This window comes from Bos grunniens, chromosome 11 (assembly GCF_055505025.1).
Source record: "Bos grunniens cultivar Pamir isolate PY7600 chromosome 11, Bosgru_T2T1.0, whole genome shotgun sequence".
NCBI classification, from domain to species: Eukaryota; Metazoa; Chordata; class Mammalia; order Artiodactyla; family Bovidae; genus Bos; species Bos grunniens.
In genome coordinates, this window is record NC_141175.1 from 70,801,475 (window position 1) to 70,823,561 (window position 22,087).

General features: G+C 39.1%; 1 protein-coding gene and 1 non-coding gene across 14 annotated transcripts in view; both read right to left on the minus strand.

Moving 5' to 3' along the window:
- The window catches only part of ACYP2 (acylphosphatase 2), a 190,906-nt gene that overhangs the window by 41,791 nt on the left and 127,028 nt on the right, over positions 1 to 22,087 (minus strand). The gene's annotated exons all lie outside the window — the stretch shown is intronic.
- Positions 5,759 to 5,886, minus strand: LOC147363312 (U6atac minor spliceosomal RNA). The gene has a single exon (XR_015137519.1). It is a non-coding gene; the product is annotated as a U6atac minor spliceosomal RNA (small nuclear RNA).

The window sequence follows — 22,087 nt, forward strand, 5'->3', positions numbered from 1 at the left end:
TGTCAAGGCTGTATATTGTCACCCTGCTTATTTAACTTATATGCAGAGTACATCATGAGAAACACTGGGCTGGAAGAAGCACAAGCTGGAATCAAGATTGCCAGAAGAAATATCAATAACCTCAGATATGCAGACACCACCTTTATGGCGGAAACTGAAGAAGAACTAAAGAGCCTCTTGAGGAAAGTGAAAGAGGAGAGTGAAGAAGTTGGCTTAAAGCTCAACATTCAGAAAACTAAGATCATGGCATCCGGTCCCATCACTTCATGGGAAATAGATGGGGAAACAGTGGAAACAGTGTCAGACTTTATTTTTCTGGGCTCCAAAATCACTGCAGATGGTGACTGCAGCCATGAAATTAAAAGACACTTACTCCTTGGAAGTAAAGTTACGACCAACCTAGATAGCATATTAAAAAGCAGAGACATTACTTTGCCAACAAAGGTTCATCTAGTCAAGGCTATGGTTTTTCCAGTGGTCATGTATGAATGTGAGAGTTGGACTATGAAGAAAACTTAGTGCTGAAGAATTGATGCTTTTGAACTGTGGTGTTGGAGAAGACTCTTGCAAGTCCCTTGGACTGCAAGGAGATCCAACCAGTCCATCCTAAAGGAGATCAGTCCTGGCTGTTCTTTGGAAGGATGATGTTGAAGCTGAAACTCCAATACTTTGGCCACCTGATGCAAAGAACTGACTCATTTGAAAAGACCCTGATGCTGGAAAAGATTGAGGGCAGGAGGAGAAGGGGATGACAGAGGATGAGATGGTTGGATGGCATCACCGACTCAATGGACATGGGTTTGGGTAGACTTCGGGAGTTGGTGATGGACAAGCAGGCCTGGAGTGCTGTGATTCATGGGGTTGCAAAGACTTGGACACAACTGAGTGACTGAACTGAACTGATAGAGCTCTAACTCAGGTGGTAAAGAATCTGCCTGCAATGCAGGAGACCCAGGTTCAATTCCTGGGTTGAGAAAATCCCCTGGAGAAAGAAATGGCAACCCACTCCAGTATTCTTGCCTGGAGAATTCCATGGACAGAGAAGCCTGGCAGGCTACAGTCATGGGGTTTCAAGAGTTAGTCACACTTAGCAACTAAACCACCACTACAGAACTGAAATCACTCAATGTCACCTTATTGTAGAAGGTTTTGTGCCTATGATTATCTAGCATATATAAAATTATAAAACAAATTTCACTATTGAAACCATTTTACTAACCATTTTACTATGCATACTAGATGATGTAAAAGTTTATAAATGAATGAAATATTTCTGTGAAATAAATGAAGATTACTAAAAGTACTACCCCACAGAAGGGAGAAGAATATCTAGAGGAAAAGCAATAGGGAGACTTATTTTTCACTGAATATCCTATTGTTCCTTTAGAATTTTTTTACATCTAGCATGTATTGTCTAATTAGATAAATAAAATGTGACAGCCTCACACTGGTCAGAATGGCCATCATTAAAAAATCTACAAACAATAAATGCTGGAGAGGGTGTGGAGAAAAGACAACCCCCTTACAGCGTAAATTGGTACAACCATTATGGAGTACAGTATGGAAATTTCTTAAAAAAATAAATACAGAACTACCATATGACTCAGCAATCCCACTCCTGGGCATATATCCAGAGAAGACCATAATTTGAAAAGATACGTGCACTCCACTGTTCATTGCAGCACTATTTTCAATAGGCAAGATATGGACGCAACCTAAATGTCCATTGACAGAGGAATGGATAAAGAAGATATCATACATATACACAATGGAATATTACTTAGCCATAAAAAGGGATGAAATGGGGCTTCCCTGGTGGCTCAGTGGTAAAGAATCTGCCTGCTAGTGCAGGAGACACAGGTTTGATCCTCAGTCTAGGAAGATCCCACATGCTGTGGAGAATCTAAGCCCATGTGCCACAAGCTACTGAGTCTGTGCTCTACAGCCCGGGAGCTGCGGCGCAGGTACTGCAGCTACTGAAGACCGCCTGCCTAGAGCCTGAGCTCTGCAACAAGAGAAGCCATCACAATGAGACGCCCATCCACTGCAACTAGAGAGTGGTCCCCAGTCGTCACAACTAGAGAAAAAGCCCATGCAGCAACGAAGACCCAGCACAGCCAGAAATAAATAAATAAATAAGGGGCAAAATAATGCCATTTGCATTAACATGGATGGACCTAGAGATTGTCATACTAAGTGAAGTTAGGTAAAGACAAATATGTGATACCATTTATTTGTGGAATCTAAAATTTTTAAAAATGTCCAAAAGAATTTACTTACAAAACATAAATAGAGTTACAGATGTAGAAAACAAACTTATAGTTACCAGGCAGAAAAGGAAGGGGAGGGATGAACTGGGAGAGTAGTACTGACATACACACTACTATATATAATACTGATAACTAACAAGGATGGGCGGCATCCTATTCTCCTCAGTACTCTATAACAATCCACATGGGAAAAGAATCTTAAAAAGAATGACATATGTATAACTGATTCACTTTGCTGTACAGCAAAAACTAGCACTGTAAATCAACTACACTGTAATAAAAATTACTTTTTAAAATGTGACTCAGTGATTCTCATCCTAAAGTATCATTGAGGATATCAGATCAGATCAGATCAGTCGCTCAGTCGTGACCGACTCTTTGCAACCCCATGAATCCCAGCACACCAGGCCTCCCTGTCCATCACCAACTCCCAGAGTTCACTCAGACTCACATCCATTGAGTCAGTGATGCCATCCAGCCATCTCATCCTCTGTCGTCCCCTTCTCCTCCTGCCCCCAATCCCTCCCAGCATCAGAGTCTTTTCCAATGAGTCAACTCTTCACATGAGGTGGCCGAAGTACTGGAGTTTCAGCTTTAGTATCATTCCTTCCAAAGAAATCCCAGGGCTGATCTCCTTCAGAATGGACTGATTGGATCTCCTTGCAGTCCAAGGGACTCTCAAGAGTCTTCTCCAACACCACAGTTCAAAAGCATCAATTCTTCGGCGCTCAGCCTTCTTCACAGTCCGACTCTCACATTCATACATGACCACAGGAAAAACCATAGCCTTGACTAGACGAACCTTTGTTGGCAAAGTAATGTCTCTGCTTTTGAATATGCTATCTAGGTTGGTCATAACTTTCCTTCCAAGGAGTAAGCGTCTTTTAATTTCATGGCTGCAGTCACCATCTGCAGTGATTTTGGAGCCCAGAAAAATAAAGTGTGACACTGTTTCCACTGTTTCCCCATCTATTTCCCATGAAGTGGTGGGACCGGATGCCATGATCTTCGTTTTCTGAATGTTGAGCTTTAAGCCAACTTTTTCACTCTCCATTTTCACTTTCATCAAGAGCCGGGTTAGTTCCTCTTCACTTTCTGCCATAAGGGTGGTGTCATCTGCATATCTGAGGTTATTGATATTTCTCCCGGCAATCTTGATTCCAGCTTGTGCTTCTTCCAGCCCAGTGTTTCTCATGATGTACTCTGCATATAAGTTAAATAAACAGGGTGACAATATACAGCTTTGACGTACTCCTTTTCCTATTTGGAACCAGTCTGTTGTTCCATGTCCAGTTCTAACTGTTGCGTCCTGACCTGCATACAAATTTCTCAAGAGGCAGATCAGGTGGTCTGGTATTCCCCTGTCTTTCAGAATTTTCCACAGTTTATTGTGATCCACACAGTCAAAGGCTTTGCATAGTCAATAAAGCAGAAATAGATGTTTTTCTGGAACTCTCTTGCTTTTTCCATGATCCAGTGGATGTTGGCAATTTGATCTGTGGTTCCTCTGCCTTTTCTAAAACCAGCTTGAACATCAGGAAGTTCATGGTTCACATATTGCTGAAGCCTGGCAAAGAGAATTTTGAGCATTACTTTACTAGGGTGTAAGATGAGTGCAATTGTGCGGTAGTTTGAGCATTCTTTGGCATTGCCTTTCTTTGGGATTGGAATGAAAACTGACCTTTTCCAGTCCTGTGGCCACTGCTGAGTTTTCCAAATTTGCTGGCATATTGAGTGCAGCACTTTCACAGCATCATCTTTCAGGATTTGGAATAGCTCAACTGGAATTCTATCACCTCCACTAGCTTTGTTCACAGTGATGCTTTCTAAGGCCCACTTGACTTCACATTCCAGGATGTGAAGATCCTGGATCACTGGCTCTAGGTCAGTGATCACACCATTGTGATTATCTGGGTCATGAAGATCTTTTTTGTGTAGTTCTTCTGTGTATTCTTGCCATCTCTTCTTAATATCTTCTGCTTCTGTTAGGTCCATACCATTTCTGTCCTTTATCGAGCTCATCTTTGCATGAAATGTTCCTTTGGTAAATCTGATTTTCTTGAAGAGATCTCTAGTCTTTCCCATTCTGTTGTTTTCCTCTATTTCTTTGCATTGATCGCTGAAGAAGGCTTTCTTATCTCTTCTTGCTATTCTTTGGAATTCTGCATTCAGATGTTTATATCTTTCCTTTTCTCCTTTGCTTTTCTCTTCTCTTCTTTTCACAGCTATTTGTAAGGCCTCCCCAGACAGCCATTTTGCTTTTTTGCATTTCTTTTCCATGGGGATAGTCTTGATCCCTGTCTCCTGTACAATGTCACGAACCTCATTCCATAGTTCATCAGGCACTCTGTCTATCAGATCTAGGCCCTTAAATCTATTTCTCACTTCCACTGTATAATCATAAGGGATTTGATTTAGGTCATACCTGAATGGTCTAGTGGTTTTCCCTACTTTCTTCAATTTAAGTCTGAATTTGGCAATATAGGTAAAGATTTTGCCTCAAGAATGTTCATTGTATGTAACAAGAAAATAGTTCAAGCAATTTAAATGTCCAATAATTAGGAATGTAAGTACATGACTGTATTTCCATATGAAGGACTACTAGCTGTTACAATTATTAAGATGAATTTTTTTGATAAAGATGTTTGTAATATGGAATTGTTTTATAAAAGCAAGTTGCAAAACAAGATGTATAGTATGACCTCACTTTTGTAGGAAAATATACATGGAAAAATATCTGAAAGATGTACAAAGTGGTAATGATATCTCCTGAAATATGGGCAGTTTTTTTTTTTTCTTTTCTCTTTGCTTGTTTTCAAATTATTTTCAAAATTCTCCAATGGATATGTATCAATTTTAAATTAATAAAAAGATTACAAATGTGTTTGAAAAATGCCTAAGAGAATAAAAACTTTTTTTCCCTTTCCTATGGGAAAGAACAATCTGAACACAGATCAAAATATAAATTGTGATCAAATGCTGAAATTTTATTGGCAATGTCTCTTCTTGGGAAGTAATGACATCCAGAGTTAACTACTATGCAATATTTTACCAATGGTGTTGTCTCTCTAAAGGTGTGTTATAGGTAAAGATGTGTGTGAGTCGCTCAGTCACGTCTGCCTCTTTGCGATCCCATGGAATGCAGCCCTACCCGGCTCCTCTGTCCATGGAATTCTCCAGGCAAGCATAGTGGATTAGGTAACCATTCCCTTCTCTGGACATCTTGCCCACCCAGGGGTTGAACCTGGGTCTCCTACATTGCAGGCAGATTCTTTACCATTTGAGCCACCACGGAAGTACCCATGTTAACTCCAACATGGTAATACGGAGTGATTTCTCCCTGTGTGTAAATAAGTTTTATAATATTGAAGAACTGTTAGACTAACATATTTACAATGTGTTATTAACAAAGGAAAATAGTAGCTAAAGTACCCAAACTAACAACGTGGAGACACCAGACATTTTGAGTAGGAGACTGTTTTTTCTTTAAACAGTGGTTGTTAGGTGCCACGAAGTAGGTGGCAATGCCTTAACCATATGGATGCTGTGAGGCCCAAGGGCCTCTTCCATTCTTGTCTAGGAGAGTGTGCTAAGCTTCTCTCCTTTCATACAACACAAGTGGGAGATTCTTATAGATTAAAATGGATTAGCGAGGCTGTGGCTAGATGGTGGAGGGTCTTGTACAGCTTGCTGAGGACGTAGAATTTTTTCTGTAAAGATGCGAACCAAATTGTATTTCTGAATGAAGACTCAAGCTGTCTGTAGAAGATAGATTAGAGGGAGTAAATACTAAAAACAGTATACCTAGATATTTATAATTTCTTTAAAAAAATTTCTCCTATGAAGGATAAAAAAGAGCAAACATGTAAGCTATTTAAGTTTCAGCTTCAATTTTTTTTTCCAGAAAAAGATGTATGATATATATAAATACAGAACCCATAGCAACTGCTATGTAAACTGCTATAATGAATATAGCTAGTAATATGCTTAAAGTTGCATTTTACTTTGACTAAATATTAATAAGGAATTACATTAAATTGGAACTGACTTTGTCCTTATAAATACTCTATTAGACAAACCAGGCAGGGCTTGGGTGTTCATTATAAAATAGCACAGGCTGACATGCCAAATTCTCCTAAATGGAATTCACTTAATACACTAGATTCTATAAATCTGCTCAGTCATTTTCCAGAGCTTGGTATCCTTAGAAAGAGGATTGTTATTGTTAAATCCCTACATGGCTGCTCCACACTCTGAGAGCCGTCAGCCTCTCCTGGTCAGAGCCTCAGGAAGCACTTGCCAAAATAAAGCAGGAGAAGATGTCCCTTTTCCTATCTTATTCCAAGATTTTTAGGGAAGATGTTTTTAAAATGGTTTTCTTTCCTGATCTAAAATCAGAAGTTAAAAATAGTCAAGTGGTATTAGTTTACTTACAAAATTTAGATCTGTTAAAAATATATTTATGAGAGTGCTACCTCTGTCACACAGTCCCACAAAGCTGATCCTCAGTTTCCTGTGGTTGGGAGTGACATGGTGAGATACACGACAGATGATGAAATCCAAGTAGCCAGATGTTACTGAATAAGTAAACTCGGATCCAGGTTCACATTGGCCTGGCTCTCTTTTAGAGAATATAGCTGAGCTCACATAATTCAAGGGCTGGTCTGAAATTTACCTCGAGTAAATAAAGAAGAGCAGCCCCATTCAAGTCAGCCAGTAGAGCTGGATCCTTTTAACTCAAGGTCAAAATAAACTGTGTGTGTGTCCATCGTTCAGTCGTGTCCGACTCTATGCAACCCCATAGACTGTAGCTCTGCCAGGTTCCTCTGTGCATGGGATTTCCCAGGCAAGAATACTGGAGTTGATTGCCATTCCCTTCTCCAGGGCATCTTCCTGACCCAGGAGTTGACCCGTCTCCTGCATCTCCTGCGTTGCAGGCAGACTCTTTACCATCTGTAGTGTTTTGTGACTCATAAACCTTCCCACGGTTGTATATACACAGTCATGAGCCTCCTTAAAATTTTTTGAAGTGACTTTATCACTTTTGCACAGTATCATCTGGCAGGATTCCAATGGAGAAAGGGTGGGAGGGGGAACTAGACAACCACTCTAGAACTTGGAACAGGAAATCCTGGAGGCCTGGTGGAGTCACGCTGTTCTAGCACAGAGATAAAATTTATCGGTATATTTATTCAGATCAAGGTTGCTTAGATGAGGAGGTTTTTTTTTCTTCTTTCATATCTTACCTTGCACAGAACTTTAATATTAGGAAGCCTGAAAGAAGTCTAGAGAATTCAGGACCATCTCAGTTCAGGTTGCCATGGCATTTTCTATAACTGAGCCCTGTACCTCTTCTTGTTGATGATGAAAAATTATGCATATGATGAATAAGTTACTACCAAAATTTAATTAACTTGATGTTTTCCTTTTCCTGTTCTGGGACAATAAAACTAAACACTATTACAAAGTGTAATATGTAAAAAAAAAAATGAAAGTAAAGTCATTTGTGACTTTATTGCCTGTTTCTCAGGTTACAACTAAATGCAGGTATTTCGATTTAGTTAAAGGATATGGAAAGCACCATCAATGATCTTTACTGTGGCAGCACAAACCTGCTGCTATGACATCATTCTCCTTTGTATCCGTGTTAGAGAAACTGGTCTGGTCTCTGTAATGGTTTCTTTTCCAGCAATACTGAGGCTCATAAAAAACTGACTCCTTATAGCTTTTCCCTCCATATGCTTCCTTTTATTAATATATAAAAGCTTAGTTTAAAAAATTTGACATTTCAGTAATTTTTGACAAAGATATTTCATTTCCCTAGATTTCTCTTTTAGTCTCAGACAACAGTAATTCTATAGTTCAGTATGATGCTGGTCTTTGTGAAGCTCAAGAGACAAAGCCACACACGTGTGCATACTGCAAACTCCTGTTTTTCTTCCACAAATAACCTTTGTAACTATTGGCAGTATAGGTCTCCTCTCCCTCCCCTCTTTGGCTGGGAATGGAGAGGTGGCAAGAAAGTTGTTGGGACATCTGCTCAGAAGTTTTCAGACATAAAGATTTAGAAATATTAACTAATGACTTCAATGAGATGTTAAGTTTAACATCAGTAATTACAAAATCCACAGATTCTATGCCTCCCCAAGGCTGGGTAGCTTCCTTTGGAATTTTTTTTTTTGGCATAAAAAGAGAACATGCTATTAATTAATATGCAAGTAATATAATTGTATCTTTTAAGGGTACATCTGAAACACTGTGTTTAAATTACAGGAACATAATATTTAGTAATTTTCTATTGCATGCCCAGAGATATTAAGATTTGTTCCGCATAGTTCATCATTTATTCAAAATTGATTTTGGACAGGCTCTAGTTTGATTACATTTGAATAGTCACAGTTTTGTCATACTGTTGCTAGACAGCAGCACAAAGATAAAAACAGCCAAAACAGCTTTGTCAGAGGACAGTCTACTTACCACAGTTCCCAACCTGAATCCTTTCTAGGCTTTCTGCTTTCCTAACCTCAGTTGTTCTTTTCAGATGAAGATAAGCTGACCCCTGCTAAGCATCTTCTTATAAAGAGGTTCATGACAAATGCTATCCTTATAAAAAAATTCCACAATTGCAGGGTGAAATGACCCTACAGGAACCTATGTTCTAGCACTGAAGATCTCCTGTGAGAAGAGCAATAAGACTCTTGTCTTCAGTTGATTGATCAATGCATTCATTCTGCATCAACAAATATTCATTGAGCATTTGTCATGTGCAAAGTAATAACAGTGATTCAAGAACATGCAAAATATAGTCTGTCCTTGAGGAATTTACAGTCTTGAAGAAGAGTAAAAGATGTATTCAATAACAGTTTGCCTGTCAGAACCAGATCATTATCTGACTTTTGCATTGTACAGATGAAGGAATTATGGCAGAAAGGTGAAATGACCTGCCCAAGCCACACCCCGGGCATAGAATCACTGGGAAAATGGCAAGACCACCGGCTATGGAGCAAGTCACGTATCCATTACTCACTGATGATACTGGACAAATTACTTAACCTAGTGAGCTGAGCCAGACCTCAAAAGGCTGATCTGGGTTGAAAGGCTGGTGAGAAGAGGAACACAGACTTCCTCCAGGACTGTTTTCACTCACGTTTACTGTGTGACCTGGAAGTAGGAAATGCGAAGTGTACGTACAAGATAAGGATGAAAGCAAGCTGATGCAGCTTCTCCATGCCTCCCTAGGGCCTCCCAAGGGCGTCCAACTTCAGGCCCTTGGCTGAAGTTCCGTTGCCAGGGCTCCACAAAGAGTGAAAAACCTGCCAGGTCAAGGACTCCAGAACCACAATCCATGGCCTTTCACACTCAGACTACCATAGACACTTCCATATTCCATTTCTCAATGCTCTTGGGGGCCTAGCACAGGCCAGCCTTCTATACCTGCTCAACTTGAGCTCCCTAACCTATGATATTTAATAGTATATCTATTCTAAGCCTAAGGCAAGATGGACTATGTAAAGTGCCTAGTATGGTGCCTGACCCACAGAAGGTGCTTGCTAGATGGCTCTCTTAGTTGAGGAATTGACAGTAGGATTCAAGTCTGATAGAAGAACTCAAGTCTGTCTCTCAGCCTAATGCTCAGCCATTTAATACACAAATGGAAACTGCTATTTAGGAAACTGTTATTCACTTTCGAATGATACGTTAAAGGGAGAGATAAAACTCATTATTTGCAGAAAGCACTACATGTATAGATGTCCTAAGAAATCTGTTTAAATTTATTATCCCATGAGTTTATCAATGTGATCAGGTTTATAATGAATTTACCATAATTAGATGCTTTAAGTTCAATAACTTAACAGCCAGTTCAATAACATAATACAAAGGAAATAAATTCCATTCCAAAAAAAGAAAAAGAGATGGGATGGATAAATTTAACAGAATTGCCTATGACATTTATAAAGAAGATTTAAAGACTTATGAGCCATATATAAAGAAAACTATAAAGGTATATTAGAATGTATAAAACAAGATGAGCAAATTGAGATATATATTATCATAGGCAAACAAATTTTATCAAGTAAAATTTACTATTTGTTAAATGTTAAAATTCTGCACTAACAAGCCATAAGTTATGATGCTGATCTAGTTCCCAGGAAATTATAAAACAAAGTATAATAATTAAATGATTAAAGTAAAGAAGTGTGGGACATATAAATTTAATGTATCATATAACTATCATAATTAAGAAAGATAATATTTATTTAATAATTGCCTAATTCTATTTCATAATTGCCTAATTATGCTTTAATAATTGCCAGGGTAACTGGCAAACAAACAAAACAAAAAGTGATTTAGATAAGCTATTATAACACATTACAAGAGTAAGCCTCTAGTGGATTAAAAAGTAAATATTAGCTTTAATTCTTAGCAGAGCTATGAGGAAAAAAATCAAATATTAATGAAATCTTTAGAGGAACAGTATCTTTGAAAAGCTTAGGGCAGTAAAGAAAATCACAAAGGAAAAAATAAATAGCTCAACAACATCAAGTAAAACAGTGGTTCTAACATAAAAAACTAACAAAATTAAAAGAAGAGAAACATAATTGGAAGTATCTGTATTGATCATGATAGAACAGTAGTATATATAATATATAAAGAACTTACTCAAATTTTCAAAAATGTTAAAACCTCAAGAGATAAACAGTCAAAGTATATAAACATACAATTCACTTGTGAAGAAATACAAGTAAACTGTATACATTAATCACTTCTTAGAAGGATATTTATAATAGCAAAATACTAAAAACAAAAAAAATGCCCAATATAAATAACAATTCAATAGACCGTTATATAGTCATTAGAATTGTAATTATGAAAACTTAAAAATGTTATTATTTAATGGTGGAAGGAGTCAAATAATAATTCTGCTTTATAATACACATCAAAAAAGGCAACAATGGAAATCACTATTGACAAAGAATAGTGGAATCATGGATAATAATTTTCCTGTAAATTGAGAAGGAATAAGGAAACCCCTATACTAATAGGTGAACAATACTAATTATTAAACATTATAGATTCTAACATTGGTTATATTTTTCAACATACAGATGAAAGCACAGTTAGAAGAAACCAGGAGTATTAGTGTCAAATGGTAAGTTATTAAGCTTCCTACAGTAAGGATCTTCTACTGCTCTAGAACCCTACAGAGAGCACTCATGTTTCCCAAAGGCACTAGAGAACGTGAGGACACACCTTGAGAATCGATTGTGTGATTCTGCCACACCTTTGTCTGCGGAGCCTTGTTCTGTGCTGTTGATACTGTTTGTCTTCCTTATGCTTGTATTTTCACCATAATACTTGCTTTAAAACTTTGCCTGAATTTGGACAAATGTCTCCTTTTTCATGTGAATTTACTTTTTGTAACTTCTAGTATGTTTCTATTTATTTTTATAGTCCTTGATCTTCTCTTTCACAGCCTCCTGTGTATAAGGCATAATTTAGATTTCAGTTCAGTTCAGTCGCTCAGTTATGTCGGACTTTTTGTGACCCCATGGACTGCAGCACACCAGGCTTCCCTGTCCATCACCAACTCCCGGAGTTTACTCAAACTCATGTCCATTGAGTTGGTGATGTCATTCAACCATCTCATCCTCTGTTGTCCCCTTCTCCTTCCACCTTCAATCTTTCCCAGAATCAGGGTCTTTTCAAATGAGTCGGTTCTTCACATCAGCTGGCCAAACTATTGGAGTTTCAGCTTCAGCATCAGTCCTTCCAATGGACTGATCTCCTTTAGGATGGACTGGTTGGATATCCTTGCAGTCCAAGGGACTCTCAAGAGTCTTCTCCAACACCACAGTTTAGAAGCATCAATTCTTCGGCACTCAGCTTTCTTTATAGTCCAACTCTCACATCCATACATGACTACTGGAAAAACCATAGCCTTGACTAGATGGACCTTTGTTGGCAAAGTAATGTCTCTGCTTTTTAATTTGCTGTCTAGGTCAGTTATAACTTTCCTTCCAAGGAGTAAGTGTCTTTTAATTTCATGGCTGCAGTGACCATCTGCAGTGATTTTGGAGCCCAAAAAAATAAAGTCTGACACTGTTTCCACTGTTTCCCCTGTTTCCCCATCTATTTGCCATGAAGTGATAGGACCAGATATCACGATCTTCGTTTTCTGAATGTTGAGCTTTAAGGCAACTTTTTCACTCTCTTCTTTCACTTTCATCAAGAGGCTTTTTAGTTCTTCTTCACTTTCTGCCATAAGGGTGGTGTCATCTGCATATCTGAGGTTATTGATATTTCTCCCAGCAATCTTGATTCTAGCTTATGCTTCATCCAGCCCAGCATTCTGCATGATGTACTCTGCATGTAAGTTAAATAAGCAGGGTGACAATATACAGCCTTGACGTACTCCTTTCCCGATTTGGAATCAGCCTGTTGTTCCATGTCCAGTTTTAACTGTTGCTTTTTGGCCTGCATACAGATTTCTCAGGAGGTAGGTCAGGTGGTCTGGTAGTCCCATCTCTTGAAGAATTTTCCGTAGTTTTTTGAGTTAATAACTCAGAATAACAGACATGGATTTGAATCCTGACTCAGTTATGTGACTTTGGGCAAATTGCTTATTTGTAAACCTTGGAAATTTATTTTATATATTAGATGGAAATAATAATACTTCATAAGGTAATTATGAGGTTTACACTAAAGGAGATAATTCATGTAATGTACTTGGGTGTTATACCTACTTGGAACACTGTAAACTCCCATGTAAAGACATATAAATATGGTACCTGAAACACTAATCAAAATTTCAACTTTAAAAAAAAAACTACAACTCACAACCTTAAAATGACTCTATTTCTTTCAATACATTTGATAGGTCAGATCTTGTTATCAGAGAGTCATGGCTTAATTGAAAAAAGGAATTTCCCTTATTTTTCTGTCTTGTGTTTGCCTTTTTAAAGATGCCTTAAATCCCTTATGGATCGGAGTCATGTATAAATTGATAGAGATACCAAGTTTCCTTAATCACAGCACCTAACTGAAATTTTTTATTTACTAAAATTAGAGAGAAGACAGAAAAAAATGCATTCATTCCATCTTGGCTTTATGAGTTTAGTAGTCTAACCACCTCATTTCACTACTGAAGGTTGTGGAATCATCAGAATCAAAATACCAAACTATTTGATACAGTTCATATTTAAACTTCTGCAATGAAAATGAATCTCAGTTGAAAAGTTCAAGTAGGGAAGAAGGGGCATTTTAAAGGAATTAAAATGTGGTGGCGCAGGTTCAAAGTAGCTATGGTTGGCAGAAGACCACAGCTTTCCAAGTTGGGTCTTAGTTGTCAGTGACTGGAGTATAGGTTTTCTGTATATGTGTTTTTTAACACTCCTTGAAATTGATAAGTATAGCAAGAACATTACTTGGACTTTATTTGATTTTATTTGAATTTCAACAGCTACCAACAGATGTGCTTAGAATGAATAGGCCCTGATTCCCAAATAGCACAGTATTTCACATCTATTTTAGACTATGAAATGAGAGCCGACTCCAGGAAGACAGCTCTGAACCTTTTTTCCAGCTGCAGAAATAACTCCTCTTGCTGCCCCCTGACCTACACCAAGGGAAGCTGCTTGAGAAGATATTCTTTTGCCAGCGATCATTCCACCACTGCAAGCCACAAATGGAAAAATAAACTAATGTGTTCTCTTCAAAAAACTTATTCTCACGGCCCCCAGAACCAGGTAGATAAATAAGGAAAACCATAGATTTATTTTTAAATTCCCTTCTCATTTTCCAAAATGGTATTTTTATTACCTTAGAAAATGGGGCTTCTTTTCTGTACAATAGAAACTAACACAACATTATAAGGCAACTATACTCCAATAAAAATTAATTAAAAAAAAGAAAATGGGGCCTATCAACTAACAGGTCACTGTTAATCTTCTCCAAAATAAGTTAATTCATCCAAGAACACCCCCCATCCCAGATTCCTTGGGACTTTGCTCCATTGTTAATTCCCACTTGCCTCAACCAACACGCTGTCCCTCCCCTTGGTTCTCAGCCCTTACTTCAAGATGTACAAGCTCTACTCACTGGCAAGTAAAAACCTGTAACCTGAATTCTCCTCCAGCTATTCCCCTAGCTTATTTCTTCCCTTTGCACCTGAGCTTCTGGAGATGACAAATCCCTATTGAGTTAAATGGAAACTCTGACTTTGCTTTCAGACATAATAATGACTTTATTGGGTGCCTCTCTGTGCCAGACACTCTGATAGACCTTAACATATTTTTCTTGATTAAAAAATACATGAATAATTCATGCTCATTATAAGAAATTAAACAATTCAGAAACCGATAAAGGCAGCACCAACATCTTCCCTACGCAAGCTCCACATTATAATTGTTACAACCACCACTAGAGAGAAGACTTATTGACCATATTTCATAGATGAGAAAACTGAGGCTGAGAAAAGTTCAGAGTATACCCTGTAGTGTTTAACAGAAAGAGCTTTAGAGTCTGGTTATCTGGGTTCGTTTCTCAACTTTGTAATTTACTACATGTCTACTGATGCTTTCGAACTGTGGTGCTGGAGAAGACTCTTGAGAGTCCCTTAGACTGCAAGGAGATCAAACCAGTCAATCCTAAAGAAAATCAACCCTGAATACTTACTGAAAGGACAGATGCTGAAGCTGAAACTCCAATACTTTGGCTACCTGATGCAAAGAGCTGACTCATTGGAAAAGACCCTGATGCTGGGAAGGATTGAGGGCAGGAGGAGAAGGGGACGACAGAGGATAAGATGGTTGGACAGCTTCACCAACTCAATGAATATGAGTCTGAGCAAACTGTGGAGATAGTGAAGGATAGGGAACCCTGGTGTGCTGCAGTCCATGGGGTCGCAAAGAGCTGGACACAACTGAGTGACTGAACAACAACAACAATGTGTCTGTGAGCGAATTACTTGTTATTTCTGTGCCTCAGTTTGCCTATCTGTAAAATGAGGCTAATAATAGTATCTAGTTCATAGGATGCAGTGAGGATATAATATGCTAAAGCATAAAAATATCGCTGTTCCTTAAGAAAAAAATAAACAAGAGAAATTATTTTAAAATAACAGCTAAGAAGAAAATGCTAACAGCAATTAGAGCAAAACTCTGTTCACCATTCTGCAACTAGTATAGAGTCTGAGTTTTTAAACCTGATGGAAATTTCAACCCCAAAACTACACTTGTATTGCAATGATGACACCATCAGTGGACTTTGCTCTTTAAAATCACACTATTTTTTAAAAGATCCAATAAAATTATTTCAATTTTCATGATTAACTAAATTTCATTCATTTGTTATAGTATCAGTTTCATTATTTTTAATTTATCTCAGGCTAGAATGATTATGTATGTTTAACATTTAGATATTATTAATATTTTATATAGTGTTTTGACTCACATTTTAAATTTTTGAAATGGCTCTGTGTGTCCCTGGCTGATTTGGTTCCCCCTGCCATCTAGCTCTACCCGCCACCGTACACAGACCTCAGCCTCTTTACAGTTTCATTAGGCACTGGAATGTATATTTGCTGTCTGTCAGTGCTATAATGGTAGAAAACTACTAAATCATAATAATTAACTTTCCCAGGGTAAATCATTACCCACACCCTGTTAACTCAGATATTTTCTCCCTACTTCTCTATATTTATATGCTGGTTCTAAGAGACAGCAGAGATGACCGCAGCTACAAAGCTACTTGGTTAATCACTCAAAACTTCTTTTTTACCATGTCCTTTGCAAACACAGTTTAATGGTTTTTCTCTGGGAAACAGAGGAAATTAACAAAGTGTACCTCTCCTTCTCTTGTGTACCAACACTCTTTTGAGTCCTTAACATAATGCACTGATGCCCTTGGCTTTCTACACTGGGTGGCCTAGCCTGAAGAACAATATTTCTGTATGTTAAGTCACTAAACAAACACACTTGTTTAAAGAATTTAGGTCAAGAAAGAGATTCCTTTCAAAACAACTAAGAACCAAACAACAATATTTGAGGAGTCAAAGAAAAATAAGACTATACAATTCACAGGCTCTCTTCATTCATCTTGTATTTAGTTTTTTGAAACATCATGCTGTTTCTGTTTCCCAGAAAATTTAAATACTTCACAATTCGATGATCTACAGATTTGTAGCTAAACTGTACTCCCCTCAAAAAGCCACCTTCTTTCTTTACTCATGTTTCTTCTTTTCTATCCTTTCTCTTTTCCACCCCCCGCCCTTTCTTCTTCCTGTCTCTAGTTAAGATTTTGTCCTAGCTCTCTTTGTTGTTGTTTAGTCACTCAGTCACGTCCGACTCTTTGCAACCCTATGGACTGTAGCCCGCCAGGCTTCTCTGTCCACGGGATTTCTCAGGCAAGAATACTGGAGTGGGTTGCCATTTCCTTCTACAGGGGAATCTTCCCGACTCAGGGATCAAACCTGTGTCTCCTGCTTTGGCAGGCAGCTTCTTTATGAGCCACCAGGGAAGCCCACTAGCTCTCTTTACTTATCTTAAAAAAAATTTTTATAGTCGGAGTGTTTCAAGCCCCCCCAAAAATCATATTTTGTTCTTTTCAGCAGTTTCTAGTCCATACTGCAAGACACAAGAAAAATAAAAGACCCCCAAAGAGAATAACATTTCACACTGAACTCAAAGAATGTTATCACTACTAATTTTCCAATTAAAAAAAATACACATTTCTTATTTTTGATCAGCTAATACATGTGACTTTCTTCTGAACACTTTAAGGAAATATATATAATATAGGCTCTGTGACGTTAATATGAAATTCTAAAGGTACCTGCTTTCTAACTAATTTAGCCAAAGGTGGTGATGTTAGATAATTAATCTTAAAATACAGACCCAGCTTTAAATCTCCTGACATCAGTTTAGATCACCTAATGCCCTGCATGCTTGCTGCTCATGTCATTCCCCCTCATTTCTCAAGGATTCTAGCTACTGGCTTATTCTCACTTCTTTCAGTGATTTCAGTATGCACATTGGTGATCCTTCCCACCCAGGCCTCTTGGGTCACTGACGTCCTCCCCTACAATGACCCTGTCCTCAAGGTGCCTCATCAGAGGCCTAGTTGGATGGAGGAGTCAAGTCCTAACCATCTCCTGCAGTCCACTCTCAGACCACTATCTCTCATCCTTGTAGCTTCCTTTGGTACTTGACCCCAGGGACCCTTCGATTCCCTGGGTATGGCGATCCATTGATCAGGCCACCTTTTCACTGCCTCCACCCCTATGTCTTTTATTGCTCTAGCTTAGATTCTCAGATTTATGATTGTAATCATTCTCTTGCCCTTCATGCTTCAGTTCTAAATCCAGCTCTGCTTCTTCATGCTGCACCTGTAAACTGAACGTGGTTGGCAGAAAAATTCACAACTGCACTGATGTGCCTCATTCAAATTCATGATCTTAATGCTGTTTGACAATCACAGCACATGTCATCGTCCTGTCACTCTTTGATCCTCCAGACAACTATTTCCTACTTGTCTCTTCCCAGAATCCTTCTGCCCCTTACCTCATCCCCTCTCTCACTTGAATTGAATCTTGCTTTCTCCTTTACTGAGTACACAGAAGCAATGTGAAGAGAATTTCATCGATTCCGTCATCACTTCTACCCACCAAACAGCATCTACACCCTCATACTTTGCTTTCCTGCTGGTTCCCACAGTGACCTTGTCATGTTCCTACTAAAGGCTGACTTTTCCTCCTCTACTTAGGCACTAGATTCCATCTGCTCTCACCTATTCAAGGACATCCCTCCAGTGATTCTCCTGTCTCTCTCCTACATCATTAATTTTTGCTTGCTGCTGAATCGCTCACATCAGCAGGCACACTTGTTTTTCTCCCATTTTAAAAACCTTTTTTGGAACCACTTTCTCCACCAGCCATCATCCCATTTCTTTGGAGCAAAACTTCAAGAGTCATATATACTTGTTATTTTCACTTTCTCCCTTCTGGATTTTCTCTTAAAGACATCACAGGGCATCCCTGGTGGCTCAGTGGTAAAGAATCCACCTGCCAGTGCAGGAGATGCGGGTTCAATCCCTGGTCCAGGAGGGATTCAGACCCACATGCCTCAGATCAACTAAGCCTGTGGGCCACAACTATTGAGCCTGTGCTCCAGAGCCCACGAGCTGCAACTACCGAAGCCCGTGCACCTGGGAGCTTGTGCTCTACGATAAGAGAAGCCACTGCAATGAGAAGTCTGTGCATCACAACCAGAGAGCAGTCCTTGCTCAGCACGATGAAAGAAAAGCCCATGCAGCAGCAAGACCCAGCACAGCCAAAAAATAAATTAAAAAATGTAAAAAGCCATTACAGCCAAGCTGTCACCCCACCACTCCTCCAAAACAGTTTTTGTCAAGTGATGACTCCATTTATTTCCCTTTTGGGCAAATTCCTCAAAAGAATATCAATATTCACTGTCTCCAATTTCTTTCCTCCCATTCCCCTTAAAATCTATTCTGACCTTCATCACTTTTGTTGTAAAATCCATTGGTCAATTCTCATCTTACTTGACCCATCAGCACCACATCACACAGTTGAACTTTGCTTTACACGTTTGGCTTTCAGCACACTGCACGTTTTCAGAGTCCCTCCTCCTTCATTGGTCTCCCCTTAGTCTCTTTTGCTGGTTCTTCCCCTTCTTCCTGACCTTGTAATTTTGGAGCCCCTAGGGATTGGTCTGGTGGCTCAGAGGTTAAAGCGTCTGCCTGCAATGCAGGAGACCTGGGTTTGATCCCTGGGTCAGGAAGATCCCCTGGAGAAGGAAATGGCAACCCACTCCAGTATTCTTGCCTGGAGAATCCCATGGATGGAGGAGGGCTACAGTCCATGGGGTCGCAAAGAGTCGGACACGACTGAGCGACTTCACTTTCACTTTCAGGGCTTGGTCTATTGCTACTCACATCCTTAGTGATTTCATCCTGCTTTAAATATTGCTTTAAATATGTGTGCTGATTACTTCCAAGTATGTATCCCCACCCTAGACCTCTCTTGTGTTCCAGTCTCATAATGCCCACTTGTTATCTCAACTCTCATCCAAAGTCATCTCAAACTTAACATGTCCAAAAGCAACTTCTGATTTTCCTGCAAAGGTCTCTTCTATCATAACATCCCTTATATCTGCGTCTGGCAGCTTCATCCTATCAGTTGCTCAGGTCAAAATTCATGGCATCATCCTTGACTTCTTTGCTTCTCTTATACCCTGTATCCAGTTCACCATGAAATCGTGCCGGCTTTACCATCATACTATATGCGCTACCCAAGTCCACTGTGGAATATCACCTTCACCTTGATTACTTTGATAGCCTTCTAAAACATCTCCCTATATCTATCATTGTCCCCACACAGTCTATTCTTCACTCAGGAGCCAGTGATCCATGCAAAATGCATCCAATTTTGAGTCCTCTGCCCAAAATTCTATAGTGGTTTCCCACATCACTAAGAATAAAACCAAACTTCTTACAATATTATGTAATATCCTGCTTGATCTGGCCTCTCTCATTCACCCTGCTCCAGTCACACTGATCTCCTTCTGGTTATCCCCTGAACACCCTAAGCATGTTCCTGTCCTAAGGCTTCTGTTTAGCTCCTCTTTCTTCCTAGAATGCTCCTCTCCAGAATATCCACTGAGCTAAATCCTTCCTTCTTTGAATCTTTGCCAAAATCTTTTCAGTGAGGTTTCCTCTGACTGTGCTCAATCACATCCAACTCTTTGTGATCCCATAGACTGTAGATTCAGATATGCAGATGACACTACCCTTATGACAGAAAGTGAAGAAGAACTAAAGAGCCTCTTGATGAAAGTGAAAGAGGAGAGTGAAAAAGCTGGCTTAAAACTCAACATTCAAGAAACTAAGATCAATGGCATCTGGTCCCATCACTTCATGGCAAATAGATGGGGAAACAATGGAAACAAGAGAGACTTTTATTTTTTGGGGAGGGGGAGCATCCAAAATCACTGCAGGTGGTCACTGCAGCCATGAAATTAAAAGGTGCTTGCTTCTTGAAAGAAAAACTATGACCAATCTAGACAGCATACTAAAAAGCAGAGACATTACTTTGCCAACAAAGGTCTGTCTAGTCAAGGCTATGGTTTTTCCAGTGGTCATGTATGGATATGAGAGTTGGACTATAAAGAAAGCTGAGTGCCGAAGAATTGATGCTTTTGAATTGTGGTGCTGGAGAAGACTCCTGAGAGTCCCTTGGACTGCAAAGATATCCAACCAGTCCATCCTAAAGGAAATCAGTCCTGAATATTCATTGGAAGGTCTGATGCTGAAGCTGAAACTCCAATCCTTTGGCCACCTGATGCGAAGAACTGACTCACTGGAAGAGACCCTGATGCTGGGAAAGACTGAAGGCAGGAGAAGAAGGGGACAACAGAGGATGAGATGGTTGGATGGCAACACCGACCCGATGGACATGGATTTGGGTAGACTCCGGGAGTTGGTGGTGGACAGGGAAGCCTGGTGTGCTGCAGTCCAGGGGGTCACAGAGTGTCAGACATGACTGAGCGACTGAACTGAACCGAGACTGTAGCCTGCCAGGCTCCTCTGTCCATGGGATTTCCCAGGCAAGAATACTGAGTGGGTTGCCATTCTCTTCTCGAGGGGATCTTCCTGACTCAGGGATTAAGCCCGCATCTCCTGCGCTGGCAGGCTGACTCTTTACCACTGTGCCACCTGGGAAGCCCTTTTCTCTGACTACCCTCTCAAAACCACAGTCTGCTCCCAGTTCCCTACCCCCACAACTCTCAATCCCCTTACTCAATACTATGTATTGTTTTATCCATAGCACTTATCACTTTCTAATATGTTTTACTTTTTTTAATTTAAATTTATTTATTTTAATTGGAGGCTAATTACTTTACAATATTGTCTACTTTTTTATTATTGTTTTTTCCTCTGCTAGAAACTCCAAGAGGGAAGAAATCTTTGTTCTGTTTAATAATATATATCCTAAGAGCCTAAAATAGTAGTAGGCATGCCACAGACACACAGTAATGTGTTCCTTGAAGGTTAAGGAAGTATTTGTCTCAAACCATTTAGCCTCATGCTCATTTTGTAGGAAGTTTTTTGTTTTTTTTTAACCCTTGATTCTGTTTATTTCCATGTCTATTTAGTTTTTTTCACTGCATTTCAGTGTTGAGTTATATTTCCATAAATTCATATATTTCATCCAAGTTTGAAAATGTACTAGTGTAAGTTTGTCCAACATGTTCTCTTATATTTCCTTAAATCAGTACTGTGACTATATTTTCCATTCCAAATATTGTTTACTTATTCTCTCTCCTTTTATTATTAATCTTTGGTTGATACTTTCTATTTATTGTCTTTCATTAATTTCTCCTTTTATGTTCATCATTACCTTTTCTCTCCTTTCTTTGGCCTAACTCTGCTGGTCTTGTACACACTACTCACCTTAGAGTCTATGATGAGTGATATACAGTGCTCACCAGTATTTTCAGCTTCCTTCTCCTTGCAATCTCAGGCAAGGTTTTACTTCTCTGACCCCTTAAAGTTAGGCAAGGCCATCTGACTAGCTCTGACCAATCACATATGTCACTTTTAATGGAAACATTTAAAACCCTATGCATGGGGAAAGGATGTTCCCTTCAATAAATACTGCTTGGTCATTCAGTCATATGGGGGGAAAATGAATCTTGACTCCTATCACACCATTGGCAAAAAGCAACTCCAAATGGACTGCAGATATAAATGAGAACAATAATAGAAAGGCAAGATTTCTTAACAGGGCACAAAAAGCA